The sequence below is a fragment of the Molothrus ater genome, chromosome 3 (assembly GCF_012460135.2).
Source record: "Molothrus ater isolate BHLD 08-10-18 breed brown headed cowbird chromosome 3, BPBGC_Mater_1.1, whole genome shotgun sequence".
In the NCBI taxonomy this organism is placed as follows: Eukaryota; Metazoa; Chordata; class Aves; order Passeriformes; family Icteridae; genus Molothrus; species Molothrus ater.
In genome coordinates this window covers 46647197-46669187 of record NC_050480.2, presented here as the reverse complement: position 1 = coordinate 46669187, position 21991 = coordinate 46647197, and the positions used below count along the sequence as shown (strand labels likewise).

Sequence of the window (21991 nt, the reverse complement as noted above, 5' to 3'; positions counted from 1 at the left end):
CACATTACAAGAACAGGGACACTGCCAGCTTGTGGTTGGACTGAGCACCTCAGGTGCCCTGGAGCCCGGGGTGGTGGAAGAACCCTGACAGCAGAGGCACGGGAGGCTGTGCTGACACACTGAGGAGCTGTGCAGGGCACCTCACACCCACAGCACTCCCATCTGACACAGCTGATGCGTTCCAGTGCCTGTGCTGTGCTGTACAGGCATGCTGGCAGGGCATAGCTGCTCGCAGGAAACACTACAAACCCATATTTTTCTGAGGCATGTGCAGACTTTAGCTGGTACCTTGCAGGCCCACAAGCATATCTGTGTGGTGTTCTTTGTTCTGGTGCTGCATGTGGTCATAGCTTACTCTCTCACGCTGTACAGGGGTGCTTGCCCTTCCCTATTCTTCAAGTTTCCCCTTGGAGGCTATGCACTGTTTCCAAACAGGATTTGTCACAAGCTGAAGGAAGCTACCTCTTTTCAAAACTGGTGCAGTATATATCATATTGATATGTCAAGCTCAGCAACTGAAACAGATAAATAAACACAGTGTATTATGAGCAAGTGCTTGATATGCTAGGACTTGGTCCAGAACCCACTGAAATAAATTTGATTATTTTGCTAGGCATTTAAATAAAACTGTTGTGCAGGCCAAAAAAAAACCCAAAAAACCCCAAACAAAAAAACCCCGAACAAAACCAATATGAAGTCTAATTCTATTCATTGTCTGACATGCTGTGTCACATTCCCAAATCAGTATGAAAAAGCCAGATAGAGGGTTGACATTGAAACCTTCTGTCCCTTCTCCAAGCTGTGAGCAGGTAAGGAACACCTCGTTTGCAGCCTCCTTGGCAGCAGAGCAAGCGATGGGCTGTCACCCAGGTTCCTGCAGGGCTGGGCTGAGCTGAGCTGGGCCACAGCAGGGAATAATGGCATGGGCTGGGATGGGCAGGGCCAGCACAGGTGTGCCAGGGGCACAGTCTTTGTTGCTCACCTTGGCCACAGGGCTTGTTTTTGCCTCCGCTCCTGAGCACTGCTTGGCAATGCAAGGGAAACAGTGCTCAGAAAGGCCAGGAGGGAGGCTTGGAGCTGCTAATGCCTTCCCTTCCAGAGCCACCGAGCACTGGCTGGAGGACAAGGACATCTGAAGGACCTGTGGACCATGCAAGACCCTGTGGCCAGGCTGTACAATGGGGAGGGCTCGGACAGAGCCTCCAGGGCTCCCCCAGGAAAGGTGGGGACAGGTTTGGTGAGCCACAGGGAGAGCTGCCATCCCTGGCACCTGAGAAGAGCTGCAGACACCAAACCCAGAAGCAGAGTGTGGGAAAAGCTCCTGTGGGGGCCCACCCAGCAAAAAGCAGTGGAAGGAAATGTGCAGGCATGCGGTGCTGTGGGAATAACAGCAACCAAACTGTCCTGAAAAGATGGTGCTGGCCACATGGCACAGCCATTCCACAGCAGCTGAGAGAGGGTCACTCTCTCACCAAGTCCAGCAGGAAACCAGCACCTCCCTGCATATGGGCAGTGAAAAAGCAAACTAAGACCAAGTTTCTACCCCATAAACCTCAATGAAACTTCACAGTCCCCCTCTGAAAGGTTCTCATATTCCAGACTAATAACATGTGCTAAGGGTAAAAATATTGAAGGAGTGTCACACAAGGGTTACAAAATTGCACAACAGCCTAAGAACTTGTCCTAGATTGCAAGGCAATGTGTACTCTGTTTGCCACCTGTTAGAAGTGTACCAGTTATCTTCTGTTAATTGGGCAGTTTTCTTTATGTCTTCCACAAACCAATCCTCCCTCCGGGGAGACATCTGCTGTCAATGGGCCATTGAGTGTCATAGCATGACTGATAAAATTACAGCAACCCACTGTGAGATGCTCTGCCCAGAGGGAAGAACCAAGCATTCCAACTAAGCATTCCTATCTGGATATACTCTGAGACTGTGGGACACTAGAACAGCCTTTCGACTGGGCTCCCAGAGGAGCAGCTGCCTTTTCCACTGGATCTTCAGAGGAAGACTATACCCTTCTATAGCATCACTGCTCTAACAGAACCACATCTGCCACTCCAGGAGGACTGCAGCCACAATTCCAATTGGACTGCTACCAACAACAGGGTGTCAGGTTGTATTCTGTCAGTGTTGTTTGATTAATTGCATTGTTTATTTTATTTTTAAAATTTTCTTCCCTAATAAAGAACTGTTATTCCTGCTCCCATATCTTTGCCTGAGAGCTTCCCTTAATTTCAAATTTATAACAATTTGGAGGGAGGGGGTTTACAGTTGCTGTTCAGGGGAGGCTCCTGCCTTCCTTATTAGACACTGTCTTTTCAAACCAGGACAGAAGTATGTCCTAGAACTCACAGTACAATATTTATTATTGTTGTTTATGCTAGCTAAAACAAAAATTAATAAGCCTCTGATAACTGAGTCTGTGACAGCTACTATGAAAATATTATGCTTCTGTCTCAGACATGGGCTACAGTGCATTACAGAGACCCTAGAACATATTTTAATAAGAAGTTTTCTCATTGTATTTCTTGTAATACATCTAGATCGACCTGGAAGATTCAAAGACTATAATCATCCTAGATCCACTAAATATAATCATTCTAGATATAGAATATAATCATTCTAGATCCACTAAAGCATACATAGAACATTAATTTAGAAATATCATAAGCAAATTTCAGTCACAAATTTCTTTTTAACTGAGAATTTACCACCTGTCATCATTTAAAAAATCCCCAAAAATCTAAAAGTCATCTGTTAATATTGCTTGCACTGTTACCATATTAACTAGAAAATTTAAATACCTATATTTCTTCAATCATTCGTAAGTTGTTCATGTTAAAAATTTTGGTTTGCACTAGATATTAACACAAGCTTGTTTTAAAAAAAATACAGAAAACCTCTAAGAAAAATATATTAGTATACAAACTTTACAAAAGTTAAACCCTTTTTCCTTTGAGATAAATGAGAAAGCCTCATCCAGAAGAGGTTCCTTCAAGTCCTCACCGTGAAAAAGAGACCCCCTCAGCAACCCTCTACCTTATTAATACTGTTCAAAGTCCATGTTTTTGTTCCTATTTTTAGTTATTAATACAAAGAAAAAAAGGGGAAAAAGGTTGGGTACACTCCCCCCCCCCCCTTTTAGTCTCACGTAGCATTATGTTCTCATGTCTTTCAACCAATCATATAACAGCACAATAATCCTATGATAATCAGCTGCCTAAATATGATAAATGTGTTTCAATGGACACTGGAACATGCTGGTTATGTCTGCTTATCCTGATGTCCTCTCAAGAACCATCACAAGGACCTATCTCATGGAAAGGAGTCTTGAAGTGTCAGTTCATATAAGGGCTTGATTTGCTTACAAATTATGTTTCCTGTTTACAAACTGTTTTTCTGTTTGCCGATTGTTTTCTCTAGTAGCTGGGTTTTCCCTACAGGATAAATGGTTTAAAAGTTAAGTAGTTTCTTGGTTTTAGAGGTAAGTTGTAAACTATAAACATCAAGCCTGTGACCAATGCTAACCTGAGCTGTTGCCTAGCAGATCCTGGATGTGAATGCTGCAGCTCCAGTGCAAATTAGACCCATGCTGTCTTCTGTGCCCCCGTTTGCAAAGGGCCCTTTCAGATGGGTGACAGAGAGCAGATCACAAATTTATAAAGACAGAAGGGTGAGATGTTGCCATGTATCACAGCACAAGCTGGCCAGCACAGTGTGACTTAGCCAGCCCCTGGGCTGACTGGCAGGGGCCTCGCCCAGTCACATCGCTCCCAAGGCTGCTGGGATGTCACTGGCTGGAACTTGACGGGGCGCAGGGATCAGACCAATGGAAGTATCCATCCAGGCTGGGCTTTTTAAATTCGCTTCATAAGGAAGGGCTGGGGAATAAATTCTCTCTGTTGCCACACGAAGATCTGGGTAAGTGGTCTCTTTGTTTCCTGCCCCCTTCTTCCCCCCCCCCCCTCCCCGAGTCAGCACAGGAGGTGTTCAGCAGCCTTTGGAAGGTTCTGGAAGGCTCTCCGCAGTTATGGCAGTTGCCCCAGCAGTTGCTGCTGCAGTTGGAGGCTGCATTTCCAGCGCGGTGCCTGCACTCTGGTGTAATGGTAACCAAACCCCAGCCCCCTGCTCCATTCCTCCCGCCCACCCTGGCTGTCCTGCTGAGAGCCGGGCTTGACCCCACACCAGGAGCCCGAACAGAGCCCCATGGGCACCACTGTGGGGTCAAGGCTGATGGGGAAACTGAGGGTGTTGCACAGCAGGGCCTGGTGCCAGCAGGAAACCCATGGAGAAAGCCTTGCTGGCTCGGAAGGGCCTTGTGCCTCCCGCTCTCAGAGCCGGGGGACACCCAGGGAATTGTCACCATGTGCATGGCCTCTACTCGGGTTATTGGTGGGCCTTCGCTTTGGCCACCAGCAGAGGCAGGGACCGGGCTGGAAGGACCCCTTGCATGTGCATGACGCATTTTTATCAAAAATAAAATGTGAAATATGAATTTTGCTCATTTAAGATTCTTTGCTGTCTTCATCTCTGGTGAAGATAGGGCAATGGTGAGCCACAGGCATAAAAATGAGATTGTGAGACCACTTCAGATGGAAAAGATTTATATCCATGAAATCAAAGTAATGGGGAAATCTGTGCTGCTCAGCTTCTAAGTGTGAAGTTCTGCTTGGCAGGCTGCAGCTTTTAAGGTGGAAGAAGAAAGAAGGGTTTCTTTCAGATTTTTTTTTGTGTGTAAATAAGGACATTTTAAGGCATGTAAATATAGTAATTATTTTTTCAGTATTATTGGGAACCTTGAGACCCATGACACAAGGGTTAATATATTAAACTCAAGGATTCACAAAATGAGACAACCAAGGTCAGTACTGTACATTAAGATGTGCACTGTAAGGTACAGTACATTCATCATCAAAGTTGGAGACTATATTAGATGAGCTCCATCACTTCATCAATTAGTTCAGAGCTTTCACATTTGAGCTATGACTTCTGAGAATCAGAGACTTTCTCTTCTGCAGTGATATTTGCCTCTATTTCAGCTGGCTTCGCAATTAACCAGGATTTTTCTAGCTCAAAAGTATAAACCTTTTTTTTTAATTTTAGTTTAATTGCTGTGTCTCTAGGTTTCTAGAGTTTTTTTAGGATGCCAAGAGACTTTCTAGATCAGAGGACTGGCCCTAGCTTTATCACACTGCAGTGCTGGATGTAGTAAAAAACCCCTAACATCAGAAGTGAAAAAGCAGAACAAAAGAACCCCTGCTCATCAGATAAAGCAAAGGAATTGATTTAGTGTCTGCTTCTACGGAAGGCCTCACTCCTCCTATATGTACAATTGATTATTCAAATAACTTGCTGACAATTGATATAATTATTTCTGATAATTCTTGATTAGAGTCCTGGAACTGGGTGATTACATCTTGATGTATGCATCATAAATGCAGGAGATACGGCCTAGATGAGGACAAAATGTCATTTTATTTTTCAGTTTATTCATTTTTGCTAGATAAAAGGACTCTGAAAATTTAATTTTCATGATCCTAAACAGAGGCTTGATGACCTTGTCTTTATTACATTTCTTTTTGTAAGTTAAGTAGTAGAATCTCTTCAGTTATGGAGGTGAAACTCACTGTGGTTTTTAATGTTTAGGAAGGCTAAAAAACACCTTAGAGTTGTGTGATTGACATGCAAATAATGTGAGTGTGAATGTTTCCTTTCTACAAAATCAAGTCTGTAGTGATGAGTAGGTTATTCCTAGAAGAATATAACCACTGGAGAAGCAGCAGTTAATTCAAATTAATTTGTTGATTTCTCTCAAATTTACAAAGGCTAGAAATTTAAATTTCATGTTTCCTTCTCCTGTACATTCAACTATGTTTTTATTATTGTTTAGCATTTTGCAGTTTCACTGATGCTTAGAAGATTGTAATATGTATCAGATAAACATCTGAACGTGGTTTTTTTAAATGTTTTTAAATCTTTATTAAAAGCTATGACAAAGCTACTGGGTCTGATTCTGCTACAGCAGAGAGTAGGGTGGGCTGGGGTTGAATGCTGAAGTTAAAGCATTCTGCCAGCAAAGTACAGAACTGATTATAAAGGCCTTTGGTTAAGACCATTTTATTAAAAATGTGCATTGATTTCAATGGTGTTGTGTCTAAGAAGATTGTATCTTCTGACACGAGGGAGTGCTACATCTAAACAAAATAGATCCTGTCCACCAGCAGCTTGCAGTATTGGGTAAATTCCTACAGAAGCAAGCAGAAACTCACTGCCAACTTGAGTCAAGACTGGAAGTATCTGACAGCAAATTGCTATTGCAGAAAAATTCTGCTGGCTGGATGAGCTGTGTTTAATACTTACATGACAAATATGTTTCTGTTTATTAATTTTCTTTGATGTAATGAAGAAAAATCTCCGTCGGCATTTACAAACATGTAATCACATGTTAATTTCTGTCCACTTTTATTTTAAGGATGTCAGGCTGCAGAAGTGAAGCCCTTCAGGAAAGAGGTGAAAATAGATGAGACCTGCTGAAAGTCCTTTTGCATTCTCTTTCCTCCAGAAGCCTTTCCAACGTGTACAACTGCCCCTCACAAAAGCTTATCTGTCTAAACAGAAGCCATTGAGTAAAACCACAGCGCTAATTAGGAGGTGGATACCAGGGCGCCATCTGCCCTGCTTGGAGAGGATCAGCAAATGAGCAGCAAAGAAGATGTCAACATGCTAGAAAATAGTGTCATGTCCTCTGCTGGCAGAGGAAAGTTCTCAACCGATTTTAAGGCACAAAGTAATGAAAACTTAGCTGCAAGGCACTCTCTGCAAAGAGGTTTCTCCCTAAGTCATGCTAACCAAGAAGACAGAGTACCCACTTCCGAAATCTCTGATCCTTGTAAAGTTACTGAAGAACCAAAGGCACAGATTGTAAAACCTGATCTAGAGATACCACATCAAGCCAAAGTCACATCAATACCACTATCTTTTTTCCCATCTAAACTACAGCAACTCCTTGTAGCTGCAGCGAGCAGCGCCTCTGAAGCAAGGCAAGCTACAGAAACACAATCTGTAATTTACATATGGCCAGTAATAAGGATGCAAGAGAGTTCCATATCCCTCTGGCACAATTTTTCAAAGTCTTTAATACCAAGCAGCCCAGATTTAACCACACCCTGTTCTAGTCCTGATGTAACTGAAGATGAGAAATGTTCCCAAATAACCCCAGTGAAAGACCTTGTGCAAGAAGAGCCAGATGAAAAGACAGCAAAATTCTATCCTCTTATTGTAAAGTCATCTAACAGTGCTGTTTCAGAAATTTTAAAGTCACTCACCAATATGAAGAATAAGGATTTTAAGTTAGCACTTTCATCTATTAGTCCTATTGGAGAGCAACCTGGAAATTCCTCTCTTTAAGGGAAATGCTCTAATGATCTATAATCATCAAGTCTACCTTCTGTATGTAATGAGGCATGAGGACCTGGCAGCAGAAATGAAAATATCCGGCCACCATATGTTGTTTATGAAGACCATAATTTGTCTCATCACGTGTCGCTCTGTCCGTGAGCTAACATTCCAAGATTCACATCCACTGCTGTTGAGAGAGGATGCTGTGAAACAGGACATAAAATGTCTTACAGCCTGTGCTACCCCCACAACCCAAGAGAAAACATCAAATGAAATACATTTCTCTTCACACAAGAGGACTACAATCTCTCAGGCCGAGGACTGCTTCAGTCTTGCTGGGAAAAGGCAGCAGGTGGTAACCCATGATGGTCAGGTGAGCCTCTGTGTATGAACAGCAAATTGCTCCCTGTTAGACATAGCTGAATGCAAAATGCAGTATTCAGAATATTGATAACAGGCTGTGCAAGATGAGTGACTTGTTTTTTCTCAGCTTTGCTGGGGAAGTTAAACAAAAGTCCAGCGGATACGATCACTGTAGAGGAAATGAAATTAAGGCTTGCAGGCCTATAAGACTTCACTGTTTTAAAAAAATATAATTACATAATAATGCTGAGAAAAAATACGTCTTGAGTTATACCAAGATTTTTCTAGTATTTGAACAGAACAAAAGCATTGCGGTCCATTGCTATTTAGAGAACAGTAGGGCCAAATTTAATATAATAGCAAGATATTTCCCAAGGGAGAAGGTTGGGTTTTTGAAAACAGGTGATGAGTGCCATTGTGATCATTTTTTAAAGTAACAATGGAAGAATAGAAAAGGGCTGGCATGCAAGATCCCTCCTGAATTAAATTCTTCTTGCAAAGCCGCATGCCCAAGGTATGTGACACTGTAGAAAAAAAGCTGTAAAAATAAACTGGGGTGGGAAAAAAAAGACTACATTCACTTCCTGATAAGTCAAGTTTTACTCTTTCCCATTTCAGTTCCTCAGCAAGACTGCATTCCTATCCAAAGAAGACTTGCAAAAAAGAGATGATGAAAAAGCACATTGGGATAACGACAAGGAAATAAGAAAGAAATTTGGTCTTCTTAAAGGTGTAAGAGTTGTTCTCAACAGGTTAAGTGCCTCTGAGCTTAAGGATTTCACAGACAAACCTTCTGCACTTGAAAAGAAAAGTTACCATTATGACAGAGAACTGAGGGAAGTGCCACACATGCATACCTCTCTGTACACAAATATAGAGTATACTTCACCTTGAAGTATTTATGATAGAGCATTAGTATAAATTTCAACATTTTTGAGCATTTAACCCCATAACATAAAACGTTTTCTGTTAGAGAACCTCACCACAGCTACTTCTAAAATGTCAGGATCTGGTGCTTCCCCCCTCCCCCGAGGACTTTCTCCAAAAAGTGCAGATAAAATGCCGGCTACTGCTGAAGTCTTTTCTGACTCTGCCTTCTCTTTGGCACTCATACAGCTGCAATGCAAAGTAGAGAAACTGCCTGCTGAGCTCTTACTGATAGCAGTGGTTTGCAGTCTGTCTGTGCCAACATGTGGCTTGTAGGCAGAAACAGGAAGCTCTTCCTACCTGTGCTGGGCTTTTTCTGCTTTGAGCATTGCTCTTCATTTCAAGGGAAGGTGCCAGAAGCACAAGCCACGTGTTTATAGTCATTGACCTGCTTTTGAGAAAGCTTGCCCCAGGGCTTTGCTTAGAAGTATTATTTGGCAGTTTTGCCTGGTATCATCAGAGCCTCTGGGAATAGGTGTTTGCTTTCTCTCATCCCTGACATTTTCAAACTATCAGTTCAGATTCAGCTCTTGTGACCATTTTGTACTTTTCTACAAGAAAGCTCTAAAGATTTTTTCAGCAGGTGGACTGGGCATAAATTTCCAGAATCCTGTATACCTTTTTTCAAGTGTTACTGATAAATGAACGATGAATAATAAATCAGCATTTCTCCTCAATCTGCTTATTATCTCATATCCAGCACTAACCTTCCATTTCTGTCAACTGGATTTTAAGCCATCATCACCCAGCCTTTCCAAGATCTTTGAGAATGGTCTGTTTTTGTTGTTTCTGAATTGGGAGTATCATTGGTGTACCCTCAGCATTCATGAAAATATACTGTGTCTTCTTGTGAAATATTTTGAGGTCAGGTAGAGCAAAACTCTCAAAAGAATATATTAAAAAACCACAGGTACAACTCCTGGATTAAGATTTTTTTTTTCTTTGTGCCAGTACTCAAATGAAAGTAATAAAACAAGTATTGGCTGTCATTTCTCCTAAAATTTTCTTTCCAGTAAATATGCCAAGGCCTTGGGATAATCAAATTTTTATGGTGTTTCTCCATTTATACATGTTATAATTTCTCAACATGTGTTCCAGAAATCAAATAAGATCAAATACCTAGCAAAATATTTAATTTTTGGCTGTTTTATACAAATGCTTCTACTTGCTGGACTGCTATTGAGACGTTTCAGTTACACCAGTGTTATTAGTGTTAGTTCTCATTAACCTGAACTGTTATTGTGACTGCTTTTCAATATTTTCTGCTGCCATGTCTTTTCCTTTGCAGATTACATTCATTTTATTACATTCTGTCATTTCACAGAACACAGACTGTGTTCTTTGCATGTAGAGTCATTCAAGTAATAAAAAGATGCTACATCTTCTTTAAGCTGTTGCTCACCGTTTCTTTTCTATCTTCCTCTGGTTTCTTTCATGAAAATTGAGCTCATGTAGAGGTTGTGACAGTGGGATTAACCTATGTTTGTTGAATCTTGATGGAGGACCTTTCAAATCCAAGTGCCCCTGGCTAAAGGGAACACCTGTACAAAATGTTTTGTTTTATATGCAAGGCATGATTTACAAGAATAATAATAGCTATTATCAAAGGAACTGGAACATCCAGGGGGAAAAAAAGCATCATATACCAGCATGGAATTAAATGGAAGAATAATTGGTAAGGATATAATTGAATATATAACACATCTACTATTCAATACATAAACAATAGTATTCAAAGAGTGAAGAGGTTGATGGAGCAAGAGGAGAGTGGTAGGTAGGTTACATCCAGAGGGCAAGAGAATGACAGATTCCAAAGGATTGTGGAACATGGAGATAGGGAAGTATGAATTACAAGGTATTGTGAACAGGACATACCAATGATGATTTGGAACTTACAATGTAACACAGAACCAATGCCTAAATTATTTACCTGAGTTTGGAATTCCATATGATTATTAATTCTAGCGAATGGTAGTGTGCTTCATCAAAATCCTTTGGCTCAGTCCCGTTACCAAAACACACAGGAGCACGTAGCTTTGTTGGGAGCTCTAATAAGCATCCTGAGGGAAGAGTCCTTCACTTTCAATCACAGGATGATAAAGTTGCTGAACTTACCAACCATTGCAGCTTTTGGCCAGGGGCCAAGCTGTTTCCATCTTCTACAGTTCCTCCTCCCTTGCTGTATGGAAGGCCTCTGTCCTCTCCCACAAGAGCCACCTGCACAACTTTGCAGGAGCCTCCTGCTCTAAGAATGGATGCTATAAATGTGGGGAAAAACAGGTGAAAAATCTATTCCCTGTGTTACATGTGAGAGGGATAGACCTAACTTTTGCTCCTGGCCTACATATTTTATAGATTTATAACTATAGATTCGTTGATTTAAAAACCTGTCTAGACTTTGACAGAGTAAACTCCCTTCCAACTACAGTAGTCAGATTATTCGTTTCTGAAACTATATGTAACACCATCTGTTAAAACCTAGTCTGATTTATCCAGTTATTTAGAGAGAAACAGTGTTAGGAAACACATTAGGAATTTAAATGTAGGTGATTCCCTTCTGTGCTTCTCATTAGATCAATCATTATAATCCACTACCTTTATATATTTCCTTTGTGTACAGAAACTCCAAAGTAAGAAGCACAAGCATTCTGAGTTTAGATAAGAGGGTGAAGTCATCCAAGTTAGAACGGAGGACAGCCAGGAAAGGGGGTTTCCTGCTAACTGGAAACTTCATTTTTTCAGATTTTGGTTTCAGTCAGAATTAGATGAAATCTTTTTATTCTCCCCACTTTTCCAGTCAGCAGGAAGCTGCTCAGACATTGAAACAGCTCAGCTAAGCTCCCTCTATTACCAACAGCCAAGCCAGGTATCAGCACCACTGAAAGCTGGGGCTTCCCAGACTCCCTGACTCCTTGGCTGTCTCCCAGGGGGAACGGCTGTGGGGTTATTTCAGGATTCTGGACATTCAGCAAAAGTTCACCAAGAACAAGAAATTTTAGACTGTAAAACATGGACTCTCTCAAATGAAATTTGTTCCATGAGGAAAATTTAAACCTAATCTTTTCATCTGGAAGCTCTGTGTAAGGCACCAATTTTCACAACACAAAGGAGAAACGCAGCGGGTACAGAACCATTTGTGCAGTTGTGATAGCAACAAGAACAATGGGAATTGAAGTTTCAATTTATGGAAACTCCCAGAACATACTTGAGTGTCATGAATCTTTTTCTGGTCTCTCTTTAAGTGTGATGTTTTGAGAGTGGCTGAGCTTCAGCTGGCTGCACTCCAAAACCACTGTCCCATATGAGGCAGTGCCCAAAGACATCTTACTGTTTCGTTTGCCCCTTACAAACACAACAAACTTCTCCACTGCTCAGGGTGGAAACCATGACAAGATGTTCCTTTTGTACAGGGTATGTTTTGCACCCAGCACAAGAGGGATCTTTAGCACTCAGCTGACACTAACAAGAAGAAAATACAAGTAATACTCCCTCCCCCCCCCCCCCCCCCATGAATTAAATCCATTATCGACATATATAATTCTGTAACAGGTGGGTATTCAGCTATATTATTTTGGAGATATAAAGGATTTTTTTTGTTTAATTAGCAGTCCAGCTCTGAGGTAAGAGTATTACTCATAGGCATGAGATTGAGGTCTAGCAGATTGCTGACTATGAAGCCAGGGAAAATTTAAGGTATTTGTTATCTTGACAGAGGTACTCAGAAATCTTACAAGATGATACTTCTAGTATTTTTAGATTTTCCAGTGCACTCTAGAAAGGGACAGCTATCCTACTGGGCAATTATCCTAAATAAACCATACCTGAACCTTGGGCTGCAGCACATACATCCTGGATTGTTTGAACTTGCATCTGATATTCAATATTGTGCAAAAAATGTTCTGTGTCTTTTAAAGACCTTCATGTAGGAAGACGTCTTACAACCCTACTTTTCTAGTAGAAAAAAATATTACTCACTACATGCTTGAAGCCCAAATCATTCTGGAGCACACTCACATATTGTTCATATTTTTCTGGAAGTTCAGTGACTCCAGGGAATGAACCCCCAGCCTCTAAATGATTTTCTGCCTATCAAGCAAACACAAATGTCCCCTGTAGGTTTGCACAGAGCCAGAGCCTGACTGAAGTTTTTGAGTTTTCATTACAGACTGTTGCAGTGTGGTTAACGTGAGAAAACATATGAAAAATTCCACCTTCTCCCTCTGCAGACTTGCTTCTCATGGCCCTGAGTCAGTGCTGACTGTGAAAACTGCAACCTCCCATGTTCTTTTTTTTTTTTAATAACCCTGAAAGGTCAGTCAAACAGTATGCAAAACTCTTGTAACTTGGGCACTCGAATTTAGAAAACAGGAACAACAACTTGTATCTAAATCAACAGTCTTATCTGGAAGCTGAAGAGCAGGGCAACTTCATAAAGGCAAGTCACTTCTTGTTGCTTAATTTGATCACCCAGGGTAAAAAATATTTGGTTTTCACAGTTGTTTCAAGAATAAAATCAGTGTTTTGCTTTCACCCTGCAAGGACATTTACAAAGATGAGTTGTACATCAGACTGGGTGAACAAGGGATGATTGTCCTTTCCTTAAGTACCAGAATGAAGGATCATTGGATTAAACTACTAACAACCAGAAGGTTTAGAATAAACAAGCGGAGGTGGTTCCTCATGACACACGTAGCTAAGTTGTAGGAATCACTGCTAGCAGGTTTTTGCAAATACTTCAGTTTATACCAGCATAATTAAAATGCTATTGGACAGAGCCATAGAAAGATGTCTGAGGGTATTAACTACTATCCCTGCCTCGGGAAATTATTGCACTTCAAATGGCAGAGAGTGGACAAGTATAATTTTATGTTCTCACATGCTCCGGTAGACATTTTAGTAATGTTAGGACAAAATGTTGGGTCAGACCCAAGGTCCATTTAGCTCCACAGTGTGTTCTCAACTTAGTAGTGAAGGCAGGGTTCAAAGGCAGTGAAGGCAGGGTTCAAAGGCAGTGAAGGCAGGGTTCAAAGGCAGTGCTGGCTACAGGTGGCCACTGATACTGGCCACAGCCACAAACTGGAAGGTGGCTGGACTGAGACATCGGCGATGCTGCATGGAGATCACTGCTGCCGCCAGCAAGAGACCTGAGGCAGAGGAGGGACAGAGACACTGACATGGCATCTGCATGGAAGGGGCTGTAGGTCAGCCAGGCAACTCACTGGTGTGTGCAGGTTACACAGTTCTCAGAAACACAGAAAATAACTCATGGTAAACCTTTACCTTGATGAATTTTGCTCTTGCATCATTACTAGGTGTCTGAATTCAGTCTGAATTCAGTCTCTGAATTTATTCATTATTCAAACAATCAGCCAAAATTACCTTGTCCATAATGTAAAAGTACATGCACAAGTCATAACATGCAGCTGTATCTTTTAATGGAGAAATTAACTTCTCAAGATCATTCTTCTAGAGAGAATATTCATAGGATATGCACAATTCTGAGCATAGTAAATAATAATATCCACTTCTTTCTCTTTGGATTTCAATACATTAAGTGTATTCCAAATGAGGATAAAGTAGTGCTGTGCTAATCACTGCACTAAGTACCAATAAGAAATTTGGCACCTCTTTTTTGTAGATACTGTTGAAAATCCCATCAGAAGTGAAAGAGGCTCCAAAGGTACCCAGGTTGACTGTGACACAGCTAGGAAGTTAATCCAGTCTCAGAGTTCAGTTTACACATAAGGCAAACCCTTCTTGTGCCAATTCTTCACTGGTAGACAAAAGTGTCTTTTTCTCAGGATCTCTGCCTGGTGCCAGAATGCCAGCTCACAGTGGGCTGGAACTGACCCAGGTTAGTTTCCTGTACTTGCAGTTATGGGAAGCTTAAAAAAAAAAAAAAAGAGCCATACAAAAGTGGCAAGATGGCCAGGTCAATGGAGTTTAGTGGTAAGAATATCTCCACCAGTTACCAAACTGCACTGCGTGGGAGGTTGTGTTGGCCCGAGAGAGGGAAGCAGTTTCACGTATTGGTGTCCTCACCAGTGGGACTTCATGTGCTCCTGTTCAGGTAAAAACTAACTTCAAAAGGCGTTCTGCTTGAACACAATCTCTCCTATAAAGAGATTTAAATCTTCATGGAATAAGAGGAATCAGTCTGGGCAGTTGGCTGCCTAGCTTTTCTTCTGTGAGTCCAGCACAAGTAATTCTTGATTAGCAATTCTCTCAGCCCACTTCCTCTTTGTGACATTACCATGCTAGACATTAACTAACCACTCTGGACATGAATGTTAGAGAGTCAAAATATCTACTCATCTTTAGGCGGTTTGCCACCATCTGTCACCAAGCCCATTTCAGAGACAACTGCAGAAAGTTGGATCAGAAAGTAGATTTAAAACCACATTACACATGGGAAAAAAAATGCTGTCCAGGAAACCTTTTTACGGGTCTAAATTATAAATCATTCCTTGGAAGAATTTTAATTTTGGAGAAGTGTTTGGTGAGATGCTGCATTTGACCACAGACAGCTGGGCTGTTTAAACATTTAGTATCATTTACTTCCAAAGCAACTTATTTAATCCATTGTCTGTATCTGACTTCATATTGTCAGTGGAAAAGAAGAAATAACACACACATATATATAGATATATATACCTATATATATATATATCTGTGTGTATAAGTATGTTCTTAGAATTATGTATGATAATACATATTTATATATACAAGTATGCACAGAAAAAATCTGCAATGTCTGATGTGATTAGAGCTTCTCATCTTACAATAAAGAAAATACAAGAACAGAATTAACTCCGGTCACAGGGGATACTGAAATTTAAAGGGCAAGAAGAGTTCTTATGTTAATAAAACATTTATTTTCAGATTTTGCACTTAACAGTTGCATGGAGTCAATGCTACATAAGGGATGGGGACAAGAGTCAGCCTGAGTAATTTGGTTTGATTTTCCACAGTAAAAAGTGATGGAAATTAGTGCCTCAGCTGTTGCAAAGCTAACTTGGTTTCCCAATAAGCTCTTAGTGATACATGGAAATACACTTCAGTATTTATATTTCAGGATAATATTCAACATAATTCAGTGTAGCAAGACACTGTTCTCACAGATAGATTTAAGAAAGCCAGTATATGAAGAACTAATGGAAAAAGAAAAAGCTCTTTGAATGACAGAATACTATAAACTCAGAAAAGCACCTGATTAAATATTTAAGAATTTATTGAGGAAGAATAAAGGGGGGCAACTCTAGATTTGCTGTCTAAAAGCTTAATGTGTCCTTCTGCAGTCTGATCACAGCCATCTTGGAGTTGTTCGGTTTGAATGAAAACCCCCAGCCTGCAAACAGAGATAGTTTCAGACATGAACACATCTTACTGCTGAGCCCAAGAGACTTAGGTAGTAGCATAAAACATCCATCATGCTAGTGCAAACAGCCAAGTGTGCATGTGAGAGGAGAGGATTTGCATTTCTCAGGAGGGTCCATGAACCTAACATTTGTCCACAACCACTTGTGGGCAACTTCAGTAGCTCCTTCTGGACCATTATTTTATAATGGTGTGGTTCACCATTATAAAATAATGTGTGGTTCAACCTTGTGTTTGAAAGGTCCTCTTTAAAACTAGAGGAAAATTTACACTTGGTGCTTGTCCTCTATTAAAAATGATGCTACTTGGGCACTGTAGAAACCAAAGTGACACTATCCCATGGATTTGCTCCAAAGGTCTTCGCCACAGACAAACTGAGATATTGACAGCATGAAGGATCCATATGAGAAACCTAGCAATGAGTGACCCAGATACCAATACTCTGGGCCATTTGATCCTTCTGTAAGGGCTCCCTGAGGTTACTAACAGAAGCCATTCAATATTCCACAACTGCCAGCCATCACATCTACCCTATCTCCATCTTTTTATAGGATGAGACCTTCATCAGATCTCAGATCTGTTTTACCTAATCTTTAATTTAAAACATGGGAAAAAATCCTCTTTAGCAGCATTTCTCATGCAGGATTCTTATTGTTCTGAGAGTCTCCCTCAGGAACATTGAGGTGTCAGGGCAAAGGCCATTCTCTGGTGCTGGCAGCCACTGTATGGCCAGAGCCACCAACAGTAACAATTGCAGATCTATTCCTGACCTCGGCTCTTGTCAGCTGCACTGTGAAACTGGCATTGCATTGCTTCTCAAGATACTGTTTGAAAGAGGATAGGGAACCTGAAAGCATACAGGTAGTGAAAGTCACCTGCTTTCCAAATGCAAGAGCTTCTCTCTCTCTCTCTCCACTGGCCATACACAGCACCTAAGAACACAGGGCTCTGGACCTCATCATCCCCGGTTAGACTCCTGAAGCAGATAATTTTGTGTATCTGCTAATGTACATGTTTGGGCTATGATTTACACTAATCCCATATCAGTCCATAGCACTTGTCAGCATTTTTATATCCAATAAATTGTTCCCATTTCTCCAGAGCCTCGTCCATAGCACATGAGTATGATCTGAGCTCTGCAATGCATTTGTTATGCAGCCAAGTACGTGATATGGCTCAGGGGCTTGGCCAGACTCCCAGGACTTGTTCAAGATCACAGAAGTAGAGTAGGTGGCTCAGTAGAGCCACCAAGAATAGTAATCTGGGGGTCTCTCTTTGAAAATAGCTGAGCAACATCCCTCTCTTTTACATACATGAATCTTGGCATTTTTCCTAACAACTTAAAAATTCCCTAAAACAGATTTCTGAAACAAAGTAATAGTCTTGACACTGTAGAGAAGGAATCTAATCTTTCCTTTATACTTAGACTTTTTTTTTCTATAGTGTTTGGATTTGGACCTGTCTAAGCCTTAGACATTTCTGCTGAAGTAATTTAAAAGGGACTTCAAGTCCTGAGAGCCTGAGTTTCTGAGTACCTAAATGGGGGTACCTTAAGAGTGCAGATTTTTGTTAAGGATAGAACAATTTCCCAGAAGGGGTCAGGCCTCTTACACATCTACCCAAGAAAAGAGGTATCCAAGGAGTCACAGTCACTCCTGGAAACTCTGGCACTGCTGTCCTGATGAGGCTTTCAACCCTGACAGAGAGCTTGACTCTCCTGACCCTTCTGTCAGAAGGATCAAACAACAAAGCTGCCAGCTTCACAGTGACACGTTGAAGCTATTTTTAAACCCCCTCTACTGCCTGTCAGTTATAACACCCTTTTTGGAGGCTAAAATAGAACCAGTTTCCAGTATCTACAAACCAGAACCCAATGGATACTTTTGGCATTGTCTGACACATTCTTGGGAGCCTCAACAAGGAGGCCAGGAAAAGTCTGGACATAAAGCCAAAGTTCTGAAAGGAACTGAACTACACTGGACAAAATACTTTAAAGCCCTATGTGGAAGAAAAATCACTTCAAACAATATTATGATCATATTTGGACAAAGAGTAAGTTTTATATCCATATTTGCAGAGCAAGTGATGCTGTTACTTCTCACCAAGGCACCAGCACCAAGATCTGTACTCATAGTAGGAGCATTACTAAAACCAGCAAACCAGAGTGCAAATGTTCTACCACATCAAACAGCAGACAACAAGATAAGAAAGATATTGTGTCCCATAATTCCAGTCCACAAGAAGAACACTGCTGTAAGTTCTCAAGGAGATGATCAAGGAAACATCAACCTAGTAACAACATTGTCAATTCTGTCTTTTTCTGTAGACAGAAAGCATAAAACATTGCATCTTATTAATGATAACAAGAGAGCAGATGATAGGAAAGGAAGATCCAATAATGTTTTTATCTTTTTAACATTTGCCTAGACCTTAAGTTCAGCCCCTGTAGGGCATTAAGCCAGTGAACCACTGGTACAGCAAGAAACAGAAAGTCAAAGATGTACCTGAGAGGACCTTGACCAACAGGTTGGCAGCTTACACCAGCTTTTCTCAAAAAGAGCCACTGATTTATTTTTAACTTTATGTCTAGTCAGAATCACCAATTTGAGCAATGAAAAACACTGAGAATTTAGGTCTCAAATTCTTGTAAAATTTAAAATGCTAAACCAGGAGCACTTACAAGTGAAAGAACTTAAACACTACTGAGGATACCCCACTAGAGCTCAGCTCTTTCAATGTGGTTGAAAATTTAATTAATTAATATTGAGAGCGATTTTAAAAATCTTGAAATGAAAGACAGAGCACTCGAGAAAAGTACAACTGGTGCACTTGAATCCAAATACTAGCTTAAAGAAATTATTCCATCACAATGTGCTGAACACCAGGCATACAGGTAAAGAGAGAATTATTGAGTCTAACTAAAAGTTTCTTTTGCAGAAGAGACATTTTAAGATCAAAATCTCAAGCTCTGGTACAAAACAGTAATGTAATCTCTGGTTTAAAAGTAACATAAATAATTTCTAATCCTTGTGACTACACAAAAAAAAATCATCAGAGTTATGACCAAGGTTCAATATAAGGGTTAAAAAATCAAGAGACAAAGAAAAAGAGCCAAAAGTACTTATAAACCAATCAACTGAGAAATACCACTGCTGACCTTTGAACTTATCTCAGCATTTTGAGACAAGTTTATAATCTGAGTCTTATTAGTGGGTGAGTTTGGACCAAAACCAGAGATACAGTACTAAGCATCCCCTTAAACATAATACTCCAGCTAGCTTTTTGATATAAAGACTTATGAATTCAGAAATTTAGTTACTGGCACACAATTACTTCAGGCTTATCCACAAGAGGGGGCTTGCTTCTGTGTCACAGGAAGAGATTTAGACAGATTTAGAGTTGCAGAAGAGAAGAAGGAAGCAAAGGATTCCCCATCTGTAACTACCTGTGCTCAGGAAGCATGCAAATATTTACAATGTCTCTTTTAAAACCCATTAAATTGATTGGCTGAGCCTGACTGCTTGAGGGCTCTTCAAAAGCTCCTATTTTCACTTACAGCCTCATGGTTCACTTACAACCCTCATGGAGACATGTACTTAAGATAAGCATGCATAGTACTGTAGAACTTCACAGGCTTTCGCAGTGCGGCAAATAAACCCTCATTTTGCCAAGTCACATTTTTCCCCTAGGAACATCATGCTGCAGCTTCCCTTCCCATTCAGTTAGGTTGCTTAAATAAATAAGTCTCAGTCCCTCTAGCACTGTATCATTCATATTTAAATCGTTAGTCTACAGATAACTTGACCCTTACCTCTACAGTAGCTCACAGATCCAGATGCAAGCAGTGGAAGTCTCACAGCACTTTCAAAAAGTAGATTCCTGCTTTTGGCTAAGTTGTTGAGTCCCTGGGACACATTGGACTGTTTGAGAGCACTTGCAGAGCAGATCACTTCCATACGGAGACAGTGGACACATGAGAATTCATCAACATAGCTGTAGACCTTGGGTTTTGGACGAGGCTGTGAATATGGCAATGAAACTGGACTAGATAAGATACAGAACTCTGAGTTTGTGCTTTAATGTTCAGGCACTTACAGGATGCCTGTAAGTGTTGGCTTTGGACATTCAAGCAGGTAGAAATAGAATAATAATTCCCTTTTGTCCTTCCATTTCTGTATCAATAGGATCCTCTGAGTATTCCATTCTCTACACAAAATTGTTCTATCAGTTCATTAATTATGTGCATTTAAGAAAAACTTCCAAGGGAAAGGATGTAAGAAGGAATAAATTCCACATTTAGGTCTGAAATTGGATATTTCACTGCAGTAGCAAGTATAAGTGCTATGCAGACACATTAGACATCCCATTCCCTCTACCCCCAGAAAATGTGACACATTTACATTATTCATTAGCACATGGCACAAAAAAGCCTGGGTTTTTGCTCACTCTTAGCTCTCACAGACATTACAGCCATAACTGATCACCAGGCTTACTGGGAATTTGTCTTCTTTGGCTCACCGTCTTATCAGGTATTCATTTTCCTCTCTAGATGCTGCCATAGGAGTTTATGAACATGAAGAGAAAGCACCTCTCCCTTCGAGCAAGGCTCCTGATACCTACGTGGAGCCACACTTTTGTGCTTCCCCTGCAGCAAGAGATGACACAGGAAGCAGAACACTGGGGTAGCAGGTTCCCTCTTCTCTACACCAAGTGGATCACAGATCATTCCACTGAATCTACTGGGCAGAAACCAGAACGAGGGTGTGGAAGAATTGTTACACTTCCTGAACAGCTTTGGAAAGCCCCACGCTTGACCACAGTTCCAAAGAAATACTCTGTGGTCTCCACACATCCTCCTGTCTTCTACAGGCTTTGTTCCTGTGCTGTTTCTTTACCCTTCAAATTATTCCTCTCTTTCTTCATCTTCTTAAATACAACTCACCATACTGAGTTATCGCACTGTGTCAATTCTGTGGCACACGTCTTCCTTCCCTCAGGCTTCCTCAGTCTGTCACCTCACCTCTACTCAAAAGACCTTAAGCTAGACCCAGCTACTCAAGCCAAACCCTGTGCTTAACTGCCCTCATGCAAAGATCAAATCATAGGGATGAGCTGTACCCAAACCATTCCATTACAGGCTCAAGGCCTTTCTCAAAGTTCAGAGCTCTTGCTTACGAGTCCCTCAGACCCAAGTGTCTACTCTGCAAAATAAAATTTGTGCTGCCACGTGGGGGAGCTTGTGCTGTGGCTAATGCTCATTGCTTCCAGATCAAGAGAAAGGGACAGCTCAGCAGCGCTAAGGACTGCAGCTACTGGAAACTGTTCTGGAGAGGCTGGCTGAAAACCTGACACATATGTAGATAGTGCACACACACTTTAATAAAGATGTTCCTTTTCAAAATTATCTTGGGTGACAATCATTGACTTTGCCATAGCTCATAAACTGTAACTCATAAAAATTTGCAAATTCCAGTTGCCCTTAGCCTGGTAAAATAATAGAATTTAAATTGGAAAGACCTGTAAGATCCCCAAGTCCATCCATTAACTAGCATTGTCAAATCCACCACTAAACTATGTCCCTAGCCATGCCACATCAACTAGATCATGATCAGAATGATAGATCAAATAAAACAAAAATTCCTGTATTTTAAAGGGATAAGTAAAGCAAACAAGTCATAAGGATCAGTTCCAGACCCCCACTGAGATGATTTATAAACACAACCACCAGACTGGAGTCAACTTTACCCCTTGCTGAGCCATGTTCGTCTGCAAAGCCATCTTGACAGCTGAAGCAAACACAGGTAAACCAGCAATCCAAAAGGCAAGGAACTTGTCCAATAGTATTTACCAAATAGATGGACTTGAAGTCTGCTTGAAACCTCTTAAAATTGCAGCTGTGCCTCAGAGACAAAACCAGAGCTA

The 21991-nt window shown here is 40.9% G+C and overlaps 1 protein-coding gene across 1 annotated transcript in view; it reads right to left on the bottom strand.

The window, feature by feature from the left end:
- The window catches only part of PPIL4 (peptidylprolyl isomerase like 4), a 39802-nt gene extending 19905 nt beyond the window's left edge, over positions 1–19897 (bottom strand). Inside the window, exon 1 of the mRNA XM_036380716.2 lies at positions 19881–19897. The gene's annotated coding sequence lies outside the window, so the exon portion shown is untranslated. The remainder of the gene's footprint in view (positions 1–19880) is intronic.
- Positions 19898–21991: the final 2094 nt, after the last annotated feature.